Source organism: Pristiophorus japonicus, chromosome 10, assembly GCF_044704955.1.
Source record: "Pristiophorus japonicus isolate sPriJap1 chromosome 10, sPriJap1.hap1, whole genome shotgun sequence".
Classification (NCBI taxonomy): Eukaryota; Metazoa; Chordata; class Chondrichthyes; family Pristiophoridae; genus Pristiophorus; species Pristiophorus japonicus.
In genome coordinates this window covers 147,686,308-147,713,032 of record NC_091986.1, presented here as the reverse complement: position 1 = coordinate 147,713,032, position 26,725 = coordinate 147,686,308, and the positions used below count along the sequence as shown (strand labels likewise).

At 45.9% G+C, this 26,725-nt stretch overlaps 1 protein-coding gene across 1 annotated transcript in view; it reads right to left on the bottom strand.

The window, feature by feature from the left end:
• LOC139275123 (protein THEM6-like) overlaps positions 1–26,725 on the bottom strand; it is a 69,270-nt gene that overhangs the window by 769 nt on the left and 41,776 nt on the right. The gene's annotated exons all lie outside the window — the stretch shown is intronic.

The window sequence follows — 26,725 nt, the reverse complement described above, 5'->3', positions numbered from 1 at the left end:
CAACAGAAATCACCATTTCCATACTGAACTGCTGTGTTCGAAAATAAATTGAAGTGCAAAATAGCCCAAACCATACAATCAACTCTATCAGGCATCAGGCAGCAACAGTGTACATACAGCAAACTCACTAAAGTCTTCCAAGGCAAGAGAAGGAGCAGTTTATGTAAAACAAACTCACATCATCGCAGCGATGCTTGATCTGGCTATGGCAATTGTAATGAGCACTTGTCTCGCAGGTCACAGCATTTGGATAACATGATGGAATTTTTTTTTAATTCATTCACAGGATATGGGCGTTGCAGGCAAGGCCAACATTTATTGCACATCCCTAATTGCCTTTGAGAAGGTGGTGGTAAGCCGCCTTCTTGAACCTCTGCAATTCGTGTGGTGAAGGTGCGCCCACAGTGCTGTTAGGGAGGAAGTTCCAAGATTTTGAGCCGGTGACAATGAAGGAACAGCAATATATTTCCAAGTCAGGATGGTGTGTGACTTGGAGGTGGTAGTGTTCCCATGCACTTGCTACCCTTGTCCTTCTAGGTGGCAGAGGTCATGGATTTGGGAGGTGCTGTCGAAGAAGCTGGATAGTTTGCCCAGGGAGGTTTGGTGGTGAGATCCCTCTATGCTTTCAGCCTCATGCTGCTGGCCAGGTTGTAATTGATCCACAGCTGTACATCTTCAGGAAAATCTGGGCATTCCACCTTCCTCTTACACAGGATCTGGGTCAAGTGCCATGCTATAGCCAGAGGCTGGATTGCAAATCGTATACTTAGGATCTTCTCAATCAATCATGTAAATCAAAGCGGCAGCCAAAAAAGTGTATGTACATATAGAGAGGGGGATGTTGAAGACAGAGGGGTAGCAAGGCAGAGTGATTTGGAAAGAGAATTTCAGAGGGCAGAGTTGTAGTGATGGGTGGTTTGAGCAGGCAGGAAGTATTGCTGAAGAAGATCCATCTGATAGGATGGAGTGATTAGAAGATGCTGGGTAAAGATCCTGAATTCAGTTTGCTGGGATACAGGAAGCTTGGCTGGGAAATGTGGAGTCTGTGAGAGACTTTAAGGGGAATATTAACTGTCAGCGGGTTTTGAGTGTGCAGGGGAAGGGCCGGGCATGGTGCCTGCCCGACATCGTCATTGTGAGCACTTTAACAGCGGGGCCTCATTAACACCTGATTTGGGCAGTTGGCCCACCATTGTATCAGTGATGGACAGCCCGCTCACTTTCAGGGCAGGATTTTCGGCAGGCTATTTAAACACTGAATGCTAGTTGAAGAGGCGAGGCACAGAGGACATCAAATGGGAAAAAAGATGCGCAAGAAGAACATTCAACAGTCCTGGAGAAAAATAGCAGAGGTAGTCAATATGAGGAGTATCTCTCATAACCTGGACTTAATGCAGGAAAGGTTAATAAATTGCAGTACCATGTCTGAAAGTTTGGAGGAGTCTGCTACCAGTGTATGTAGTGTTCTGTCGCAGAGCATCAGCACTCTAGCCACTGAAGCAAATCATTCTGACAAATGCCATCCTTTGGAAAGGCTATGTAGTCATAGGTCCTGCTAAAGAGGGCATTGGGTTACTTGCTTGATGCATTTATGAATAGCAGACTGAGGTATGCAGGAAATGTCTCTTGTAGCACCCTGAAAAAGTGCCTGAAGCAAAGAAGTTAGGACGATGGTGACTTTCACTGTCACAGGTACAGCATGGCACTTGACCTAGCAGGCAGTAAGTCTGGTTGCATGAGTATGCAGAGGTCTTCAACAGCCTGTCTGCAGAAGAGCAGCCTCCCTCCACCTGCTGCTTCTTGTGTCAGGGCAGCCTGCTGCTGCACTTTCCCCTCCTCATGCAAACAAACCAAAGTAGCAAAAATGGCACCTGCGAGCTTAATGAGGGCGCGTTAGCAGCATCATTTTAGAAAATAAAACAATCTCCAAGGCAAACTCTCCTGTGAAAATCAAAAAAAATAGCAAACAGGAACCTACGATTGGAGTGCTTGCAGATGAGTGCCCCTCTGAAGACTGCCCTTTGGAAACCAATCGCACTAGGTTTTACTCTGCGGGTTCAGTGCTGGCCAGGACTTCAGTTTTGGTACATTAAAAAACGCATCAGGGTCCTAATGAGATGCTATGAGCGGGTGCCTCAGACATCTAACACTTAAAATAACAGGTTTAAATAGCGGGAATCAAGCGGAAATGGGGCAGCAAATCTCCCAAGGTAATTTTAACTCTGCTATTACCCCATTCCCGCTGGGTAGGGAGATTTAAAAATCACCACTGTGTGAAAGCAGTTTCTTCATGTGCCATCATTGGCTCGACCTGCCATTTTGGTTGGCAATAGGAAGGTCATGATTTTCATATTGCTGGCCTATGAGCACCTCCTCTGGTCATCAGGGAAGGTAAATGGCCAAAAAATAAAAGTCATAACAAAGCATGATTATTTTGACGTGGTATCTGCAGTATAGTAACAGTCTTCACTTGCTTGCGGATTGATTTTCAGTTCATAATTTCTGACCTCACTTTCATGCCTTTGTAACCTTTGTGGTGGTTAGAGTTACTGCCTCACTGCGTCAATATGTTAAGTTAAGTTTAGACTTTGCAAAAGATGCACTAACATTAACACTGACAATCATGGACAGTAACATTTGGAGATTATAGAACAGAAATAGTGCAGGGGTTCAAAATCAAGGACAGGGCAGATTTTTCAATCCCTCACGTGGCAATATATTTCAAAGGGCGTGAGCATGCATACAAAGTGTGTGAAGTACCTTGCCATGTGCAAGGACACAGGAAATCTACTCTTCTTGTCAGCAGCAGCAAAGTGGATGGAAAAGGAATTGATTTCAGTCACAAAACCGCAGATAATGGGCTTCTACAGCTATTCTGAAATCAGTCTCCTCTCTGACTTTTGATAAAGCTATTAAGCAAGATTCCTTTTATTTTTTTTTTGGTAGCTTTATTTTGTCTTTTTAAAAACTAGAGATTTATTTTGAAATGCTGTATGATGTAACTGTATTTAAAGTTGATGACAAATACCTTGATGTTGTAGTGAGGTACCTTGCCACATGCAAGAACACAGGAAATCAGCAGGAGAAAAGTGGATGGAAATTGGACTGATTTCAGAGTCACGCAGCTGCCTTTAAAGTAGATGGCAAACACTTTGATGTTGCAGTGAGTCACAACGAATACAGGAAAATCTGGTGGGGAGGAGAATATCATTGAATCCTACTGGCTCGGTTTTTCTCTATTCACGGTTTTCTTTAATCCAATAACGCCAGAAACAAAATAATCTGCCCCATAAAGTCTGCCTCAGTAGCCACTTCTACAAAAATATTCTAAGATCACTTGTGTGAAAAAAATTCTAAGATCCCCATCACTCTTCTGCTAATAATCCTGATTCTATGCCCTTGTTACTGATTTGTTGGCAAATAAAAATAATCTTTCACCATTTAACCTCTCAAAAACTTTTCATAATTTGAAAACCTCTCAGAACCAAGGATGCTACTAACAGAGGTAAGTGTCACTAGAATACTAGCAGTTGGCTGCACCAATGAATAGAGAAAAATTGAGCCAGTAGGATTTGATGATATTCTGTACATTAATGCACTCTTCCCCACCAGATTGTCCTTCATTCATTGTGCTCAGATGATCCAATAGTCCAGATGCAGGAGCAGGAAAATCTGCCCCAAAAACTTCATTTCAAAGGGAACTGGATTAGTATTTTGAAAGGAAGAATATATAAAGATATGGGAAAGGACTGGAAAATAGGATTAAGTCAGAAGGTTGTGGGTTTAAGTTTCACCATAGATTTAAGTACATAATGTAGGCTGACATTTAATGTAGTGCAGTAGGCTTGGGAAGGTCAAGGGATTGCTGAATTGTCGGAGATGATGGCCGGAATTGTGGAGTCGGTTCGGGTGCGTGTAGGTGGGTGTGCGTGCGGGCCGTGTAGCAGGTCGGGAACACCATGTTCTGCTCAGCGCGTTCTTCGGGAGGACTTTAACTTAATGGCCCCACTTAAAGCAGTCATGGGTGTTTCCCAGCCCAATTAAAGCCAGTCTGATGACGACATCATCGATGACTCATTTCCAGCACCCATATTTAAAGCAGCTTTGCATTCGACTCATTTGAAGGTTGCAAGAGGAGGATGAAAACTGAAATACAAAGGTCTGAATACAGTTCTAAACCATCAATGATGGGTACTCAAAGGCAGAGGGCTGCACTCCGATTTTCTGATGCACCTTTGTGTACTCTGGTGGAAGCAATGAGAGCAGCATGAAGGTCCTGTTCCCTGCAGATAGGCGCAGTACACCTCCCAAAGACACCAAAAGAGCCTGGCTGGAGATAGCATAGGAGGTCAACAGCAGGGATGTGGTCAGGAGGAGCTGGATCTAGTGCAGGAAACGATTCAATGATCTCATGAGGTCATGAAAGGTGAGTGCAATGCCACACTCGCCTTCATCCTGATGTACCTGTCACCACATCCCCATCACTCTGCCTTCCCAAGCCTACTCCTGTACGTCACTCCTCACACCAACATACATGGCACATCCCATTTTTCTCTATGTACCTACTTACATCCCCATCTGACTAACCCTCCCTGATACTCATCCACATCACAATCATAGCAAGTAACACCACAGGTGATCACTTAGCAATGTCAAGCCACTTCCTCATAGTCACCCACTACAGACGTAACCCATTCATTCCTTACACATTCCATCACTCTCACTCTGTTATGTATGTAAACCTGGAAATACCATGTCTAACCACCAGAGGGCTTATCCCCTGGAGTCCCAAGGGATCCCACAATTGGGAGCACTTGTATATAAGGAGGCTTCACAGGTTGGAGAGGCACTTTGAGATCTGTAATAAAGGACTATGGTCACCCCTTACTTTGAGTTTGCAGTATCTAGGCTGACTCTTTACTCAAAACATAACAACTGGTGATGAGATACAAATGACGAACCCCACCGCAACAATGCAGAGAACCGTGGGCATCCTGGAGAAATTTTCGGAGGGAGATGATTGGGAAACCTTTGTGGAGCGACTCGACCAATACTTTGTGGCCAACGAGCTGGAAGGAGAAGTGAACGCTGCCAAAAGAAGGGCGATCCTCCTCACTGTTTGCGGGGCACCAACGTATGGCCTCATGAAAAATGTGCTCGCTCCAGCGAAACCCACAGACAAGTCGTACGATGAATTGTGCACACTGGTCCGGAAGCATCTAAACCTGAAGGAAAGCGTTCTGATGGCGAGATATCGGTTCTACAGGTACAAGAGGTCTGAAGGCCAGGAAGTGGCGAGCTACGTCGCCGAGCTAAAGCACCTTGCAGGACATTGCGAATTTGAAGGACACTTGGAGCACATGCTCAGGAACTTCTTTGTACTTGGCATTGGCCATGCAGCAATACTTCGCAAACTTTTGACTGTAGAGACCCCAACTTTGAGTAAAGCCATAGCGATAGCCCAGACGTTTATCGCCACCAGTGACAATACCAAACAAATTTCTCAGCATACGAGTGCTGCTGCACGTACTGTGAACAAAGTAACGTTGTTTTCGAATCGAAATGTACAGGGCAGGACTTACATGCCTGCAGCTGCACGTCTGTAGATGACTCAGAGTCCACAAGCAAGGGTGGTGAATACAAAGCCATTAACACCTTGTTGGCGCTGTGGGGGTGATCATCGTTTCCATTCATGCTGCTTCAAAGGATACATTTGCAAGGGCTGTGGAACAATGGGACACCTCCAACGTATATGCAGGTGAGCTGCAAACCCTGCTAATCCTGCAAACCACCATGTTGCAGAGGAGGACAGATCCACGCTGGATCACGATGAACCAGAGCCTCAGACCAAGGAGGCAGAGAATTATGGGGTGCACACATTTACCACAAAGTGTCCCCCAATAATGCTGAAGGTTGAATTAAATGGACTCCCATTGTCCATGGAACTGGACACGGGCGCAAGTCAGTCCATAATGAGCAAAAAGACTTTCGATAAATTGTGGTGCAGCAAGGCCTCAAGGCCAGTCCTGACTCCCATTCGTATTAAACTGAGAATGTACACAAAGGAACTGAGTTCTGTAATCGGCAGTGCTACTGTAAAGGTCTCCTACGATGGAGCGGTGCACGAGTTACCACTCTGGGTGGCACCGGGAAATGGCCCCACGCTGTTCGGCAGGAGCTGGCTGGGAAAGATACGCTGGAACTGGGACGACGTCAGAGCGCTTTCATCCGTCGACGACACCTCATGTGCCCAGGTCCCAAACAAGTTCCCTTTGCTGTTCGAACCAGGCATCGGGAAGTTCCAAGGAGCAAAAGTCCAGATCCATTTGATTCCGGGGGCATGATCCATCCATCACAAGGCGAGTGCGGTACCTTACATGATGAGAGAGAGTGGAGATCAAACTGGACAGGCTGCAACGAGAGAGCATCATTTCGCTAATCGAATTCAATGAGTGGGCCAGTCTGATTGTTCCAGTCCTCAAGGGAGACGGCACCGTCAGAATCTGTGGTGATTATAAAGTAACTATCAATCGTTTCTCACCGCAGGATCAATACCCACTACCGAAGGCAGATGACCTATTTGCGACGCTGGCGGGAGGGAAAACGTTCACGAAGCTGGACTTGACCTCGGCCTACATGACGCAGGAACTGGAGGAATCATCGAAAGGCCTCACCTGCATCAACACGCACAAAGATCTCTTCGTTTACAGCAGATGCCCATTCGGGACTTGATCGGCTGCGGCGATATTCCAGAGGAACATGGAAAGCTTGCTGAAGCCGGTCCCGTGCACCGTGGTCTTCCAGGACAACATCTTGGTTACAGGTTGGGACACCATCGAGCACCTGCAGAACCTGGAGGAGGTTCTTCATCGGCTTAATCATGTGGGGCTCAGGCTAAAATGCTTGAAGTGCGTTTTCCTGGCACCTGAAGTGGAGTTCCTGGGGAGAAGAATCGCGGCGGACGGCATAAGGCCCACCGATTCAAAGACGGAGGCAATCAAGAACTCACCAAACGTGACGGAGCTGCAGTCGTTTCGAGGACTCCTGAACTATTTTGGTAACTTCTTACCGGGTCTTAGCACAGTGTTAGAACCCCTGCACTCTTTACTGTGTAAAGGAGATGAATGGGGATGGGGTAAAAGCCAAGAAAATGCTTTTGAGAAAGCTAGGAAGCTGTTATGCTCAAACAAATTGCTTGTATTGTATGATCCATGTAAACGTTTGGTACTAGCATGTGATGTACCGTCGTATGGGGTCGGGTGTGTATTGCAACAAGCTAATGAATTTGGGAAATTGCAACCGGTTGCTTATGCATCCAGAAGTCTGTCTTAGGCCGAGAGGGCCTACAGTATGACCGAAAAAGCGTTAGCGTTTGTTTATAGGGTAAAGAAAATGCATCAATATCTGTTCGGGCTCAAATTTGAATTGGAAACCGACCATAAGCGGCTTATATCCCTCTTTTCTGAAAGCAAGGGGATAAATACGAATCCATCGGCGCGTATCCAGAGATGGGCGCTCACGTTGTCCGCATACAACTACGCCATCCGCCACAGGCCAGGCACACAGAAACCTGTGCCGGTGCTCCCAGTAGGCTGCCATTGCCCACCACAGGGGTGGAGATGGCACAGCCCGCAGATTTAGTCATGGTAATGGAAGCATTCGAGAGTGAGCAATAGAAACATAGAAAATAGGTGCAGGAGTAGGCCATTCGGCCCTTCTAGCCTGCACCGCCATTCAATGAGTTCATGGCTGAACATGCAAATTCAGTACCCCCTTCCTGCTTTCTCGCCATACCCCTTGATCCCCTAGTAGTAAGGACCTCATCTAACTCCCTTTTGAATATATTTAGTGAATTGGCCTCAACTACTTTCTGTGGTAAAGAATTCCACAGGTTCACCACTCTCTGGGTGAAGAAGTTTCTCCTCATCTCGGTCCTAAATGGCTTACCCCTTATCCTTAGACTGTGACCCCTGGTTCTGGACTTCCCCAACATTGGGAACATTCTTCCTGCATCCAACCTGTCTAAACCCATCAGAATTTTAAACGTTTCTATGAGGTCCCCTCTCATTCTTCTGAACTCCAGTGAATACAAGCCCAGTTGATCCAGTCTTTCTTGATAGGTCAGTCCCGCCATCCCGGGAATCAGTCTGGTGAACCTTCGCTGCACTCCCTCAGTAGCAAGAATGTCCTTCCTCAAGTTAGGAGACCAAAACTGTACACAATACTCCAGGTGTGGCCTCACCAAGGCCCTGTACAACTGCAGCAACACCTCCCTGCCCCTGTACTCAAATCCCCTCGCTATGAAGGCCAACATGCCATTTGCTTTCTTAACCGCCTGCTGTACCTGCCAACCTTCAATGACTGATGTACCATGACACTTAGGTCTCGTTGCACCTCTCCTTTTCCTAATCTGTCACCATTCAGATAATAGTCTGTCTCTCTGTTTTTACCACCAAAGTGGATAACCTCACATTTATCCACATTATACTTCATCTGCCATGCATTTGCCCACTCACCTAACCTATCCAAGTCACTCTGCAGCCTCATAGCATCCTCCTCGCAGCTCACACTGCCACCCAACTTAGTGTCATCCGCAAATTTGGAGATACTACATTTAATCCCCTCGTCTAAATCATTAATGTACAGTGTAAACAGCTGAGGCCCCAGCACAGAACCTTGCGGTACCCCACTAGTCACTGCCTGCCATTCTGAAAAGTACCCATTTACTCCTACTCTTTGCTTCCTGTCTGACAACCAGTTCTCAATCCATGTCAGCACACTACCCCCAATCCCATGTGCTTTAACTTTGCACATTAATCTCTTGTGTGGGACCTTGTCGAAAGCCTTCTGAAAGTCCAAACCATCAACTGGTTCTCCCTTGTCCACTCTACTGGAAACATCCTCAAAAAATTCCAAAAGATTTGTCAAGCATGATTTCCCTTTTACAAATCCATGCTGACTTGGACCTATCATGTCACCTCTTTCCAAATGCGCTGCTATGACATCCTTAATAATTGATTCCATCATTTTACCCACTACTGAGGTCAGGCTGACCGGTCTATAATTCATTGTTTTCTCTCTCCCTCCTTTTTTAAAAAGTGGGGTCACATTGGCTACCCTCCACTCTATAGGAACTGATCCAGAGTCAATGGAATGTTACCGCCCGACAGATTAGAACCTGGACGAGCCAGGACCCTTTACTGTCCTTAGTGAAAAACTGTGCGCTCCACGGGAGTTGGTCTAGTGTCCCATTAGAGATGCAGGAGGAAATAAAGCCGTACCAGCGGCGCAAAGATGAAATGTCTATACAGGCAGACTGCCTCCTATGGGGTAATCGGGTAGTGGTGCCAAAAAATGGCAGGGACACTTTCATCAGTGATCTCCCACCCAGGCATCGTAATGATAAAAGTGATAGCCAGATCCCATGGGTGATGGCCCGGTATTGATGCAGACTTAGAGTCCTGCATGCACAAATGTAATACATGTTCACAGTTAAGCAATGCACCCAGGGAGGCGCCACTAAATGTTTGGTCCTGGCCCTACAAACCGTGGTCCAGGGTCCATGTCAACTATGCAGGCCCATTCTTGGGAAAAATGTTCTTAGTGGTTGTAGATGCGTACTCCAAATGGATTGAATGCGTGATAATGTCGGCAAGCACGTCCACTGCCACCACTGAAAGCCTATGAGCCATGTTTGCCACACCCGGCCTGCCTGATGTCCTTGTAAGTGACAATGCTTTACCAGTGCCGAGTTCAAGGAGTTCATGACCCGCAATGGGATCAAACATGTCACATCTACCGCGTTTAAACCAGCGTCCAACGGTCAGGTAGAACGAGCAGTTCAAACAATCAAGCAAAGCTTGAAAAGGGTAACTGAAGGCTCACTGCAGACTCGCTTATCCCGAGTCCTTCTTAGTTACCGCACAAGATCCCCACTCGCTCACTGGGGTCCCTCCTGCTGAACTGCTCATGAAAAGGGCACTTAAGATAAGGTTCTCGTTAGAACACGTAGATCTACACGAACAGGTAGAGAGCAGGCGGCTTTAACAGAATACATATCATGATCGCGCAAATGTGTCACGCAAAATTGAGATAAATGATCCTGTATTTGTGTTGAACAATGGACAAGGTCCCAAGTGGCTTCCTGGCACTGTTTTGGCCAAAGAGGGGAGTAGGGTCTTTGTGGTCAAACTCTCAAATGGACTCACCTGCAGGAAATACTTGGACCAAACCAAACTCAGATTTATGGACTATCTAGAACAACCCACAATAGACTCCCCACCTTTTTCAACCCTCCAACACACACACACACGTGGCAACCGACCCAGCAGTTGACCACGAAGCAGAACCCATCACCCGCAGCAGCCCAGCAGGACTCACTACCCGCAGCAGCCCAGCAGGACTCACTACCCGCAGCAGCCCAGCAGGACTCACTACCCGCAGCAGCCCAGCAGGACTCACTACCCGCAGCAGCCCAGCAGGACTCACTACCCGCAGCAGCCCAGCAGGACTCACTACCCGCAGCAGCCCAGCAGGACTCACTACCCGCAGCAGCCGAGCAAGGACAGCTGCGCAGCAGCCCAGCGAGGGCCCAACAAACGACTCACCGACACCAGCATTTGCACCGAGACGATCAACCAGGGAAAGGAAGGTCTCAGATCGACTCACGTTGTAAATAGTTACACTATTGACTTTGGGGGCGGGCGAGTGTTATGTATGTAAACCTGTAAATACCATGTCTAACTACTAAAGGGCATCCCCTGGATTCCAAGGGATCCTACAATCTCTTGGGAGCACCTGGCTATAAGGTCTCACAAGCTGGAGAGGCGCTCTTGAGATCTGTAATAAAGGTCTACGGTCACACCTTACTTTGAGCTTGCAGTATCCAGTCTGACTCTTTATTCAAGACATAACACACTCAAATTTCTCTTCGTTCCCTCCTTGCAGGGGAAAAGAGCCCAGAATACGCAGCAGAGGCCGAGAACCAGAGGTGGCCCTCAAGTATTCACCCAACTGACACCAGCAGAAGTGGGGGGCCCTGGAGATATCGGGAGCTGCAGAGCTGCTGGGGGTGGGAGATAGAGAGAGGGGGACCACTCAGCAACCTGGTGAGAGAATTACATCTCATACAGCTACATGGCATACAGCAGTCACTCATATGGTGACTGATGTCTGCAGCCAGTGAAATGCCACAATATACATAATGGTAACATTATCCACTTCTAATTCATCTCTTTACTCTCCCACAGGTACATCAAGTGTCACTCCCCACTGTCCAGTTGGAGGAGGAAGATGACTCTTCAGAGGAACCTCCAGCCTCTGACGGTGCACCATCAGCAGACCCAAGGTCACCTTGGCGGGTCCTGTGCGACAGAGTAGTATTGTCACCTGGTGTGTCTCACTTCACAACTGAGCAAGAGCAGATGGTGTTGATAGGGACAGCAGTGGAGACTCTTCACCGGAGGGAGCAGGAACCTCCAAGTTTCACTGAGCTGCATAAAGAGGCTGAGCCTCAGGGGCTGTTAAGAAACAGGGTGATCTTGGTGGGGCAGCAAAAATCGCATGAGACTCTGGCATCTTTTGAAGCCACGATATCTGCAAATGTGCAGAGAATGGAGGAGTCCATCTCCAACATGAGCACCACCATGTCGCAGGTAATGGCGACGATGTGCTGTTCCATGGAAAGGATGGCCACCTGCATGGGGCAGTAAATGTGCCACTCACATGAGAACATGCTAGCTGTGGACAACAGATAGCAGATACTCATAGACCTTATCTCTAGGAAGGATATAAACTTGGGTGTTCATTGCTCCCCTGCTGTGCAGCAAGGTGCACTCCAGCTCCTTGCTAGCAGGGAAGTGCAAATGGCCCATGAGAGGGATGATGGTGAGAGGGGACAAGGAAGTGGGAGCTCTTCTCAAAGGACTACTACTACTTCTCCCCCGTTGCCTACCCTCAGTCAGAGCCCCCTACGCTTCCTTGGATCCTGATGGCTGAGTCTGCCCCTGCACAGTCGCAGGAGGAGCAGACTTTGGCAGAGCCATCACAAGCTTCAAAACCCAGAGGACATCTGCCAAAAGTATCGAACAACATGCAGCAGGAAGGTGAGCAGCCTGTCTCTACCTCTGAAGCCATAGGGGTTGCATCTCGCAGAACCACTCGGAAAAGAAAAAAAAGACAAAACTAGAAACACAAGGGTATGCATGGGCGTATGATGAAATGTTAGTGTTAATTTTCAGTTCTTTTGATGACACAGATAAATGTATTTCTTTGCACCACTTTCTGGTCTTGTCCATTTTTGTCTGTTACCTTGGAAGTGGCTTTGTCACTTGAAATGAATGGTGAGACATTACATAACCTCAAGCATTGGGGTCTTGGGCTAGAGGAATGGCTTGTTCACTGTAGCGATGCTTTATGGTGTTTTTTTATGGGGGAGGTGGGGGGAAGACACTTAGTACAGCATGTGGCAGCATTGGAGCAAGTTAAATAAATCTGACTATGCTGAGGCCATCGCGGGCAGCAATGTGTACCGCTGCTGGTGTCATCTCTACCTCAGGTTCCTTCTCCCCCTCGTCTTCCATCTGCTCTTCCACTGAAGAGGCTGTGCGCTCTGCACTTTGCTCCTCATGCAGCTCCAATCCTCACTGCTGTGCTATGTTGTGCAGCACACAGCGAACAATGACTCTGGAGATTCTAGCTGGTGTGTACTGAAGGTCTCCGAGAGATCTGTCAAGGCATCTGAAGCGCATCTTCAGCATGCCTATTGTTTGCTCTGACACATCTGGTGGACATATGGATTTCATAACACTCCTCGGCCTCATTAGCTGGCCTCCTCAAGGGTGTCATCAGCCACGTCTTCAGTGAATAGCCCTTGTCTCCAAGCAGGCAGCCAATGTCTGTTTGAAGAGGTGAAGAGCTGAGGGAGGGTGGACTAGAGCAGCATGAAAGAGTCATGACAGGTGCTGGGGAATCTGGTGCACACATGCATAATCATTTTTTTATGGTTGCAGATGAGCTGCACATTGAGGAAGCCCTTGTGGTTCACAAACACTTCTGGGTGATGAGGGGGTGCCTTCATGGCCATCTGTGTGCAGTCGATGATACCCTGCACCTGTGGGAAGTCAGCCACAGCTGCAAAGTCGAGCACCCGTTTAGTAACACTGGCTTCAGCAGTGGCAAAATTATTGACCCTGAAATCCCTGCCTCGCCTGGTCAATACGGAATAAGTGCAGACCCGGCGAGAACTCGCAAAAGCCAGTTTTCGGCATGGAATGCGCAAGTGCTGAAAGCCGGCTTTTCCGATCGGTCAAGATATCTCTTGACAGATCTTCCGCATCCCCATAGCAAGGACATCCGGGGTTATTCTCAGTGATAGTAATGGGAATTCGTAAAATTGGAGTTCCCATTACTAGCAATGAGAATACTGTGCTGTGATTGGTTGTCCAGTCCCACGTGACTCAGGGGAGAGAGTGAGCGCGAGGGAGAGGGAGAGGGAGACTCGGGGGGGAGAGGGAGAGGGAGAGAGGGAGTCTCAGCGGGGGAGAGAGAGAGAGGGTGACCCGGGGAGGGAGAGAGAGAGAGAGAGGGAGACTCGGCGAGGGAGCGAGAGAGACTCGGGGGGGAGAGAGAGAGACTCGGGAGGGAGAGAGAGAGAAAGAAAGAGAGAGAAAGACTCGAGGGGAGAGAGAGGGATACTCCGGGGGCGGGGGAGAGAGAAAGGGAGATTCGGGAGGAGAGAGAGGCAGAGAGAAAGCATTGGTGGGAGGAGGAAGAGAGAGACACGGGTGTGGGAGAGGGGGGGAAATCAGAGGGGATGGGGGAACTCAGGGAAGATGTATCACGTTCTTCCAACCTCATTCAAGGGACATTGTTGGAGTGGATGAAATCCAGAAGTCATGACTTTCACTCTTCACTTCATACCCAATAAACCTGTTAACAATCCATACACAATTCCCCATCTATGGTCGGGGAGAGGGGTTGGGTAAGGTCATCTGTGCAGGGTAAGGCCCTTTGGCTGGGGGAGGGATGCACTTGTGCTGGGTAAGGCACTTTGGCTGGGGAAGGGTTGTGTCCTTTGACTTCTGAAGTAAAAATGGATCATGTTACAATGTGCAAAGTTCGGCTGGGAGGTTTCATTCACACATTCCAGAGAAACTTCAGGGTGTGGCTTATCCTCCAAAGGGACCAATCAGTAATAGGTCATGTGATAAGGGAGAGCCAATCACAAATGTCTGCAATTCAATTAGTACAAATAGACGCATCCTTAATCTATACTTAGAAAAGCAGTTGTCCTGGAGCCAACCTTGGGGAACACCACTGTATACCTTCCTTAAGTTGGAAAAACAACCGTTCACCACTATTCTCTGTTTCCTCTCACTTAGCCAATTTCGTATCCAGGCTGCCACGGTCCCTTTTATTTCTTGGACTTCAATTTTACTGGCAAGCCTATTACGCAGCACTTTGTCGAACGCCTTTTGGAAATCCATGTACACTATGTTAACCGCATCAAAAAACTCGATCAAGTTGGTTAAACACAATTTGCCTTTAACAAATCCATACTGGCTTTCCTTAATTAATCCACCCCTATCCAAGTGACTGTTAGTTTTGTCCCTGATTACTGTTTCTAATAGCTTCCCCACTACCGAGGTTAAACTGACTGGCCTGTAGTTGCTGGGTTTATCTTTACTCCCTTTTTTGAACAATGGTATAACATTTGCAATTCTCCAGTCCTCTGCCACCACCCCCGTACCTATGTAGCATTGGAATATTATGACCAGTACCTCCACGATTTCCACCCTCAATTCCCTCAGCATCCTCGGATGTATCTACTTTATGAACAGCCAGCCCTTCTAATACCTCATCAATTTTTATCCTATCAAGTGTCTCCACTACCTCCTCCTTCACTATGGCTATGGCAGCATCCTCTTCCTTGGTGAAGACAGATGCAAAGTACTCATTTAGTACTTCTGCCACACCCTCTGCCTCCATGCATAGGTCCCCTTTTTGGTCCCTAATTAGTCCCATCCCCTCCACTATGTATATGCCTAGAGAAGACTTTTGGATTACCTTTTATGTTGGATGCCGTTCTATTCTCAGACCTTGTTTTCTTACTTCATTGGCTCTAAAGCGCTTTGAGACATCCGGTGGTCGTGAAAGAAGCTATAGAAATGCAAGTCTTTCTTTTTTTTCTCCTCTGATCTTTCTATATATAGCCTGATTCTCAGATGTATTTGCAACCTGACATCTGTCATACATACTCTTTTCCTGCATCAGATTCTCTATCTGTTTCGTCATCCAGGGAGCTCTGACGTTAGTTGCCCTACGTATCCCTCGATTATATCTCGACTGTTCCAGAACTACTTCCTCTTTAAAGGCAGCCCACTGATCCACTACAATTTTGCCTGCCAATCTTTGATTCCAGTTTACCCGGGCCAGATCCGTTCTCATTGCACTAAAATTGACCTCCCCCCCCCCAGTTAAACATTTTCATTCTAGATTGCTCCCTGTACTTTTCCATAACTAATCTAAACCTTATGATACTATGATCACTGTTCCCTAAATTTTCACCTACTGACACTTGCTCTATTTGACCTACTTCATTACCCAGAACCAGATCCAGCAATGCCTCCTCCCTCGTCGGGCCGGAAACATACTGATCAAGTTCTCCTGAACACAATTCAAAAATTCTTCCCCTTCACTGCCCTTTGCACTATTACAATCCCACTATAGAGAAGTGATAATGGGGTACTTCAACTATCCTATTAGATAGTTGAAGTACCCCATTATCACTACTCTATAGTTCTTGCATCTTTGTAATTTTTCTGCAAATTTGCTCTTCCATATTTTCCCGCTAGTCGGTGGCCTATAGAATACACCTAGTGGTGTAATGGCACCTCAAGTACTTCTTATCTCTAACCAAATAGATTCTGTCCTTGACCCCTCCAGGACATCCTCTCTCTCCAGCACTGTAACTGTCTCCTTAACCAATACTGCCACCTCACCTCCTATCTTTCCTGAACATCTTATAACCAGGAATATTTAATACCCAATCCTGTTCTTTTTCGAGTCAGGTCTCAGTTATTGCCACATCATATTCCTATGTGGCTATTTGTGCCTGCAACTCACTTACCTTGTTAACTACACTTTGTGCCTCCATATACATACACTGTAAACCCATCTTAAAGAAGAGAAGGGAGTTCTCCCAGAGTCCTGGCCAACATTTTTCCGTTAACCAGCACCATCAAAACAGATCATCTGGTTGTTCATTTTTTTGCTCCTATGTGTTTTTACTACTTGTAAATTGGCTGCCACATTTATCTATGCAACACTAATAGTACCTGAAGGAAAATAATTTGCAGGGCTCTGGGGAAATGGCAGGGGGACTAGCTGAATGGCCTCCTTCTTTCTGTGCTGTAACCATTCTATGATTCTAATCACTGCACTTTAAAAGTAATCAATTGCGTTTGAAGTGCTTTGGGATGTGCTGAGGATGTGAAAGGTGCTTTATAAATGCAAGTTCTGTTTTCTTTCCATTAAATCCCTGTGTACCAGTGGAAAAAAGACCCCTTTTTTTTCCAAACACAAAAGCAAGGTAAAAGAGTTCTGATGACGTCATCGACCTGAAACGTTAATTCTGTTTCTCTCTCTACAAATGCTGCCTGACCTGCTGAGTATTTCCAGCATTTTCTGCTTTTATTCCAGTTTTTTTTAATTTCTTTTGTCATAACTGTAACCATTTAATCCTGGCATCATTCTAGATACCCTTTCCATGGCTCAAACAATCCTATGAGGTGCCTGAACTGAACGTAGCATTGTAACTGTGGTCTAGCTAATGTCTTATACAAATTCAATACCACTTCCTTGCTTTGAGATTCAATGCCCTTACACATGACACCCAGAATTGCACTTGCATTTTAATGGGATTTTCTACATGCATTTCCACCTTTAAAGATGGGCACCCAAAGATCTCTCAGTTCCACTGCTTATTAAGGAACTTAACATTTAGGGTACACTTCCTTTCATAATTTTTCTCAAAATGTAACACTTAACTTTTCTCCGACGAACTGTATCTGCCCATTCTGCTAACTTGTCACTCCTCCTTCACGGTTCTCTCTCTCTCTTTCTTGCACTCTCTCTTACAGTCCTCCATCACCTCTCATTGCCCACAGCTGACAGACACAGGCTGGTCAGGTGGCACATAGATTACGTGGGGAGAAAGGCAAGGAGGTATTCTAGGAAGGTGAGGGTGGGCATAAACATTGGTCGGGAAGCACTTGGGTGGGCAGGCAAACAAGTGGGTTGAGAAACAATTGGAGTGGCCAGACACTGGCAGGCAGGAGAGCAAGCTGGGAAACACTTGGGCAGGAAAGCATTCACAGCTGCTGAGCAGGCCGAGATATGCTCAGAGATGGTAGGTGAACGTGCAGGATGGAAAGCATGTGCTTAGCACATGACAGGTAGACAAGTGAGTGGGCTCAGGGTGGCTGAATAGGAGAGGGAGCGGGCGGGCTGAAATTCAATGTTCGGCACCTGCACTGTTGGTAATTCTATTTTTGATCACAACCCTTGCAATGTGTGAAATGCTCCTGTAGCGGGTCTTTTGTTGCAATAATCAACAACAACTTGTATTTATATAGCACCTTTAACATAGTGAAACGTTCCAAGGCGCTTCACAGGAGTATTATGCGCTAAACATTTGACACAGAGCCGCACAAGTAGAAATTAGTGCAGCTTGATCAAAGAGGCATGTTTGAAGGAGCGTCTTGAAGACGGAAAGAGAGGTAGAGAGGCGGAGAGGTTTAGGCAGGGAGTTCTAGAGTTTGGGGTCTAGGCAACAGAAGGCACGGACACCAATGGCTGAGCGATTGCAATCAGGGATGCTTAGGAGGCAGAATTAGAGACGACATCTTTGGGGGGGGGGGGGGGGCTGCTGGAGGAGATTACAGAGACAGGGAGGGGCAAGACCATGGAAGGAATTGAAAATAAGGATGAGAATTTTCAAATAGAGACATTGCTTAACTGGAAGCCAATGTAGGTCAGCGAGCACAGGGGTGATGAGTGAGCGGGAATTGGTGCGAGTTAGGATACGGGCAGCCGAGTTTTGGATCACTTCTAATTTACGTAGGGTAGAATATGGGAGGACAGCCAGGAATGCGTTGGAATAGTCACGTCTCGAGGCAACAAAGGCATGGATGAGAGCTTCAGCAGCAGATGAGCTGAGACAAGGGCAGAGACGGGTGATGTTATGGAGGTGGAAATAGGCAGTCTTAGTTATGCTGCGGACATGTGGTCAAAAGCTAATTTCAGGGTCAAATATGACACCAAGGTTGCAAACAGTCTGGTTTAGCATCAGACAGGAGTTGGGGAAAGGGATGGAGTCAGTATCTAGGGAATGGAGTTTGTGGCGGGGACCGAAAACAATGGTCATTCCAATATTCAATTGGAGAAAATGTCTGCTCATCTAGAACTGATGAAAAGCATCACTGGTGGCAAAACTAAATGTTCTAGCCGGTGGTGCTTGGTGCTTGTTCCGTCACCTCGGGTCTGCCTGTGGGTGGGGAGTCTTATATTTCTGATTATGGAATGTATTGTTGCCATTTGTGGCCTGTAAAGACGTCAGCTTGACATCAAGCCAGACTGTCAAAGTTGTGAATGTTCAACTTAGGCACTTGTGCAGTAACCCCATTATTGCCAAATCTGCTCTGCAGTATACAGGTAGTGATTTGGGAAGTCTGCATGTCTATGAACAACTTCCAGTGTAAAAACATGTTTAAAAAGATCAGGAGTTAGTAGAACCAAAGGGTGATTCACACAATAAAATTTCAGTGCTTAACTTCTGTAGTGCCTTTCTTTCCTAATGACATTTCAACTGCAAAGTTTGAATCAAAATGAAAGAGAATTGTATCAATTTAGTTTATTTTTGGAAAGTCTCACCATTTATATCAGATTGTTAAGGAGCAGCAGTGAAATGGATTCAATTCCAGAAATTTTCAGTAATGACTCATCTGAAAAAGCTAGACAAAAGTAATTTCACAACTTATACAATACAATAGGAGTCAGGCATGTTGTTCAGTACAATACAGTCAGTCAGGAAGGAGTCACACTAAGCTTAGTAAGTCTATTGAAAATGTAATAAGAAGAATTTTGAGTTCCTTTCATCGAAGGAGTTCTATCTGTACGAACATTAAAACCAATGAACTAATGCCATTGAAATTCAACTAATAGTTCAAACTGGTGCACTGACAGCACTTTTTCTTAAACCGTAGCTGAAAATTGGACTTTTACAGGTTTATCTCCTACTTAAAATAAACGAATGACAATCCTGTGAAGAGGACAGAATCTTGCCACAACTGATATGGGCTGCAGCTATGCACCTTAATATAGAAGAGACGTGGGCCCAGAGGCAGCACGGGCCAGCCCACACTGTGATATATGTATGCACTAGGTGCGTGCAGCAGAGCTGGTCTTCATTTGTCTCGGTTAACCCTTGCCACTGGACCAAGACCAAGCTCTGTCAAGCCCGTGTAGTGACTGATGTGCAACGGCCACCACACGTTAAAAAAATCCACGCACAGACGTCTTCCACCCTTCAATATGCAGTTCCGGAACTGGAATATTAGGTCCTTCATCGAAGCACCTCACTGAACTCATCCCTTTTTGTCGTGGAAGCAAGTCATCCTTGATTCGAGGGACTGCCTAAGAAGACTAAGTATGTAGTAAAAAACCCCAAACCCAATAGTTCAAGCTGCAACCAAGCAGTCCAAAATAAATCCCAGCCTCTCAACTTTTTGGAGCGAGTTCCAGAAAGTGTGATTGGTGGCTAAAGGCTCTTCTTTCGATATATTATATACACCATGTGAGAGAGTATATATATAGTAAGAATAGACCCCTTGCCCGTCTCCACCAGAAAAATTGCAGGCTGAATCAGTTTTTATACTGCATTTTTTGGCTCACTACTGGTATATCGTTAGCAGAGACAATGATGACTTTATTTGTGAAGCAGCTGTCTATATGTCTCCAAAAAATAACTAGCCGTCAGTAGTCAACACTTAGCAGTATTGGCACCGAGATTTCTGGAAGACATAATGATGTGAAATTTTCATCTTCTGTTCACCTGGACTGAGAACACAGCAGTACAATTATAGATTCTGTCCATCCAAACGTTGGCGCAAGAGAACATCTTAAGCTATTTAATACCAGGCTGAAGTAGAAGTGGATACAGCTCTGTCACTGCTTGTACAGAAATGTGAGGTGCTCAATTAAGAGCATACAAGAGGCTAATGTCACAACGCTACATGCCCCAACACACACAATCTGTGCATGCAGAATTTGCCACCGTGCCTTTGAAATAGGATCATCATAGACAGTCCCTCAAAATTGAGGAAGACTTGCTTTCACTCTAAAAATGAGTTCTTAGGTGACTGAACAGTCGAATACGGGAATTACAATCTCTGTCACAGGTGAGACAGACAGTCGTTGCAGGAAAGGGTGGGTGGTCCAGTTTGCCACACGCTCCTTCCGCTGCCTGCGCTTATTTTCTGCATGCTCTTGCCGACGAGACTCGAGGTGCTCAGCGCCCTCCCGGATGCTCTTCCTCCATTTAGGGTGGTCTTTGGCCAGGGACTCCCAGGTGTCGGTGGGGATGTTGCATTTTATCAAGGAAGCTTTGAGGGTGTCCTTGAAATGTTTCCTCTGCCCACCTGGGGCTCGCTTGCTGTGTAGGAATTCTGAGTAGAGCGCTTACTTTGGGGGTCTTGTGTCAGGCATGCGAACAATGTAGCCCGCCCAAACATTTGTCGCCATCCTCCGCCTGCTCCACGACCATATGCAAGCCGTGATCCTGACCAACGGATCCACCATAGACCCAATCCACATCCGGACCGGCGTCAGGCAGGGCTGCGTCATTGCGCCAACCCTCTTCTCGATCTTCCTTGCTACCATGCTCCACCTCACACTCAACAAGCTCCCCGCTGGAGTGAAACTAAACTACAAAACCAGTGGGAAGCTGTTCAATCTTCGTCGCCTCCAGACAATCAAGAGAGGAAGAACTGGAAGGAGCAGGTGGAGTGTGAGAGAGTGTCACATTGTACAGTAACCGTTGACAGTACAGCAACAAGACTTCTGTATTACCTAAAAGGTTTATTGTAAGAGTTGACTGCATCTTGCTCGTAAATTGTGTATTGCATGGCAGTAAGCTCATGCATTATACAACAGCATATCAGCCGATTTACCATGAGCTACATGGGCTAGACTTTGCATTGTTGTCCAGATCACCCAAAAATGGGCGATATTTCCGGCGTTATTAATAATATTTTTTTTCATGATCGCCGGAATATCGCCCATATCGGTGGGGATTCTTATTATTGTTGTTAAAAAATTTGTTGACTGTTGGGTGAGTGGGTGGTTGGGTGTTTGTTAAATTTACAATTGTCTTTTAAAGTATGTTATTGTTGTTTTTATTGTTATTTGTCATTTAAAACATTTTCACTGTTGGGGTGGAGGGGGGGGGGGGGTGAACATGGGTGTTAACTGTTAATGGTGTTTGTTTTGAAAAAAAAATTGTTTTAAAACTTTTCTAAACATTAACATTTTTTTAAAGTTAACTTAACATTGTTGTGCAGTGTTTTCAAAGAGCAGAAACGTTTAAGCATATACAAAGTTTGCAAACACTGGCGAGGCGAGGCAAGGCCAGGCCAGGAAAGGCAAGGATGAAATGTAGGAGGTTGACTTATGAGGAAAGGTTGAGGAGGTTGGACCTCTACTCATTGGAATTCAGAAGAATGAGAGGTGATCTTATCGAAACGTATAAGATTATGAGGGGGCTTGATAAAGTGGATGCAGAGATGATGTTTCCACTGATGGGGGAGACTAGAACTAGGGGGCATGATCTTAGAATAAAACAGAGATGAGAAGAAATTTCTTCTCTCGGAGGGTTGTAAATCTGTGGAATTTGCTGCCTCAGAGCTGTGGAAACTGGGACATTGAATACATTTCAGAAATAGACAGTTTCTTAAATGATAAGGAGATAAGAGGTTATGGGGAGCGGGTAGGGAAGTGGAGCTGAACCCATGATCAGATCAGCCATGATCTTATTGAATGGCGGAGCAGGCTCAAGGGGCCGTATGGCCTACTCCTGGTTCTATTTCTTATGTTCTTAAGTAACGTAACACAACTATAACTGTCACCAACATAACGCAAAGTGTTCATTTATGAGCTGTGGACACAACAGTCTTGCAGCTGCGTAACTACCATGAGGCTTTTCCTGCGGTCTAGGGTGGGGTGGGGGCATGGTTTCAACGCCAGCCTGATTGTCCTCCCCGAGGTCTTCGTCCACCACCTCGTCCTCTGCTCTCTCTCCGGAGGTGTTTCAGCAGTCCCATCTGGCAATTCTTGTCCCTTCCTGATAGCTAAGTTATGCAACATGCAACACACCACAATGAACTGAGCAACCTGCTCGGGGTGGTCTTGTAAGTCACCTCCCGAGTGGTCCAGACATCTAAAGTGCTACTTAAGCACTCCAATTGTCTTTGACGATATTGCGTGTGGCTACGCGGCTTTCATTGTAGCGCTTCTCAGCTTCTGTCTGGGTCTTACGCAGAGAGGTCATCAGCCAGCTGGCAAGGCCATATCCTTTATCTCCCAGCATCCAACCGTGACCTTGTGGCTGACTCTTAAACAGATCAGAGACAGTGCTCTCATGCAAGATGTGCGCATCATGGATGCTGCCTGGAAAATTTGTATTTACTGCCATGATTATTTGCTTGTGGTCAACAACGAGTTGCACATTCAGGGAGTGGAATCCCTTTCGGTTCTGAAACACCTCTGCTTCCTGAAAAGGTGCTCGTGTGGATATCTGAACGGAATATATGGAATTAAGGACAGTAAAGTAAACGGGATATATGAAAATGTATAAGCCATGGAAGAATAGCTGGGAGAATGTCAGATTGCAAATAGTGCAACATCAGCATAGCTAACAGTCTTTCTCAAGGTTTCAAGTCACTAATCCTGCCAATGATATCTAATTGTAACATGAAATACATCTGCAGAATTGCAAGGTCTCAGTTAGTAGTCACACCATTAGATTGAAACATTTAGAGGCAATGCTTGAGCTTTCAAGAACATCTCATATAGATTGACTAATGAGTGGCTGAGTTAGACTGTCAATCCATTTGTATTTTGTTATCTGATTTCAAAACTGTATAACTGTTAACGCTTTACGATGTAACTTCACCTATCCGTAGGGAGTGTGTACGCTCTATCCAGAGAGTATATCTTCTGTCTGATAGGTCTTACTGGCCGGTAATAAAGACTGCTTTGTTCAAAGCACAAGAGGTATTCGACTCAGTAATTTTACTGAACCAGATTGAGGTAAAAGAATCCGGGAATTTACATTTTGGTGTCAGAAGTGGGATCTCAACGGACGACTGCCGAAAACTTGCGAATTAAGAGCCAGACTAGCCTTGGACGAGACGAGGGGAAAGTGACCACTGGAGTGAGTATGATTTCAATACTGCTCCAGTTTCCCCCGGTTTCAAAAGTCTGAGGAAAGTTTAGCCACTCGCTGGTTCTCAGGTAGTGTCTGAACGAGATCCAGGACAATCTGGTGAATACCTTTCAAACTTAGAATAGGGATAGAGATAGGGAAATTGCGTGATGACGCAAACCAAGCGGCGACTTGGAAAGATAGGTTATAGTTAGAGCTAGATAGGGATAGATGATCAATCATGGATCCAAAAATAAATAGGAAAGAAAAGAGACTCTTGTGAATGTCTGTTTAAATGAGAAATGCTTCTGTGATTTTTACTGTAAAAAAAAAGCCGGGGAGTTGTGGTTTGTTTTATCTCAAACAGAATGAAAGTTTGTTTTAACCCTTTGTAGTGTTGTCCTGTATGTGGGAAGTTTAAGAGTGTGAACCTTATTGAATTACGTATATTCGGATGATAAGTTACGGAGCCAGGAAATGCACAAAGGATAGGTTGTTAAAAAAAAAAGAAAAAATTACATGGTCCCGGTGGTTAAAAAAAAGAAAAACTTGTTGAAAGAAAACATTCAGAGAAGGCACAGCAAAACAACTGAGATGGATTTAAAAGGATTTTTAAAAAAAATTATATTAAATAACACGACCTTGAGGCTGGAACAATTGAGATAACGAAAAGCAGTCCACAGCCTACGTGCCAGACTTCTCTCTAGTTATAAAAAAAAGTTACGTACTAAATAGGTGCTAAAAAAAAAATGTTCTGAGATTTTAAATTATGAAAAAAATTCCACTGCAGTAAAACAAAATAAATCACTCCTGTCCAGTTGGCAGAAAAACTCCATTAAATTAGGGCTTTCATTGACTGATTGAATTTAAACTGCGCAGTGACGCGAAAGGATAGGGAAATTTGGAAACTGAAAGAAATTAATTGAGGCTCATAAGAAATCAAAATTAGAAAATTAGGCTCACAGGGAATAAAATGGGGATTTAAATAGAGGATAGGTGTTCAACTCAGGTACAACGAAGGGACCTTGTATATCACTTGGCCTGTCTAGGCTCCGATTGAATTTTTAAAAAAACCCCCGCAGCAACTCGGAAGGTAGGGCCGACGCGAACGCGCAGCGGCGCAGACGCACAAACAACGCGAGACGCGCAGCGGTGCGAGCGTGCGGCCGAGAGGAGAAGGGCCGAAGCGAACGCGCAGGGAAGCGAATGCGCAGTGACGCAAACGCGCAGTGACGCCGACGCGCAGTGACGCCGACGCGTAGTGACGCAGAGGCGCAGCAACGCGAATCGCGAAAGTCAGTGCTAATGGCAGTAACTCTTTATAAGTCTTAAGTGTTTAGAGTTTTAAGTAAAGTTTTAAGTATCCTAAATCGCGCGGCGACGCGGGTAAGTGTTAGAAGTCTTTGTCTATTTTGTATTGAAATTGCGCGGCGACGTGGGTAAGTGTTAGAAGTCCTTGTTTATCTTTTAAAGTTTTAAGTATCTTAACTCGCACGGCGACGCGAGCCATGGGTCGACGCGGATTGCGCGGCAACGTGAACTGCGAGGCAACGCGGATTGCGCGGCGACGTGAACTGCGAGGCAACGCGGATTGCGCGGCGACGTGAACTGCGAGGCGACGTGGTAGTTTTAGTATCCTAAATCGCGTGGCGACGCGAACCACGCGGCGATGCGGGTAAGTGTTAGCATTAGTAAAGTTTGGTTATTTGGAGTTAGTTAAAGTCAGAGTTAGTTTCTGTAAAGTCTGTGTCTATTTTTAAGTTTGTTTAAATTGCATGACGACACGAACGCGTAGCGACACAGTAATACGAGGGGCAGTGTGAAAATGGGTAATCAGTTAGATAAAACAACGGATGCGGATAGTCCGCTACAAAAGTTATGTGAGGAATTCCCTGAAAGAGCTGAAGACTTTAGAAAATTATCAGGAGCCCTGAATAAATTATTAGGGGATGACCAGTGGCCTCTAGGTGACACTAGAAGCGTAGAGGTAGCAAAAAAAAAGCACAGGGATTAATTTGGAGAAGGGGACGAGGAAAAGGGGATAAAAATTTAATTGCAACCTGGCGACATTATTGTCAGAAATTAAAAGATGCATCACTTCTATCAAGTTGGCAAACAAATGCTATTAAATTAGGACTTTCATTGACAGAGGGAACACATGTTAAAACTGTAGACGTCTTAAAGAAAGAATGTGCGCACGAGAAACTTGCTAAGAGATCCTCTGGGACCTCTGAGAAAGGTATTGATCAACTACAAGTTAAAATGGCTGGCTTTGTGTTAACCGAGGCTGATGATGAAATTGATGAGTGGCCACTGACTCAGCGCCCAACGGCGCCTCCCGCACCCCCTGGCCTCTTGCTCCAGTCCTCTTCCCAACATCCTCCACCTAACACTCCAGTAAAAAGAGTTAGGAACAACCCCATACCACCAAAGCAACAAACCCGAACTGACTCCTCATCCTCTGATAGCGATTCGGATCCCCAGTTTACAAGCAATATAGCCGAAAGGACCAAATCTCACACTCGAAAGGGCAGAACTATATCTCGACATCACAAACAGTCCCGTAAATTTTCTAGTCAATCTACCAATCCAAGTTGTGAAAGACATAGCAAACACCCCCGCCGATCGAGACGCAGAACTGTCAAGCAGTCAGACAGCTCTGAAACATCCTCCGGCCTAGAAATGATTTCCAAGATCCCAAAGTCCCGACACCAATGCCAAACCCTGATGCACAACAAGCTGCAGACCACCTCTCTATAGATGTCTGTGATCTTCAAACAACTATTTGATTGCTCACGCTATCCGGACAGATGGAGAGGACAGTTAGATATTATTGGCAGGAAAAGAAAGGGGAGGGGGGAGATGCGCCCCCAACCCGGGTCAAGACTGAATACGTGACTAGAAAGGAAGAGCCATCTCGGGAGGAAGGATCAATAGAACCGTAGTGTTGCATTGGATGGATAAGCAAGGATATGGTTATACTAAACAACCAAACGGCCCGAGCCCTGCTAATAAACCTCCCTATTGTCCCCGGCATGGTATGGGAAGAGGCCGGGACTGGGTAAGAGGAATTGACTGTTTTAATTGTGGGCAGGAAGGACATTGGAATAAAAATTGCCCCTACCGTCAGCATGGAAAAGGAAGAGGAGGGGGACAAGGGGGGAGAGGAGGATTTTACACTAACTTCTCCCAGAAACAACCCCTTTGGTCAATTGTCCCCCAATTGACTACACAGCTTGATTG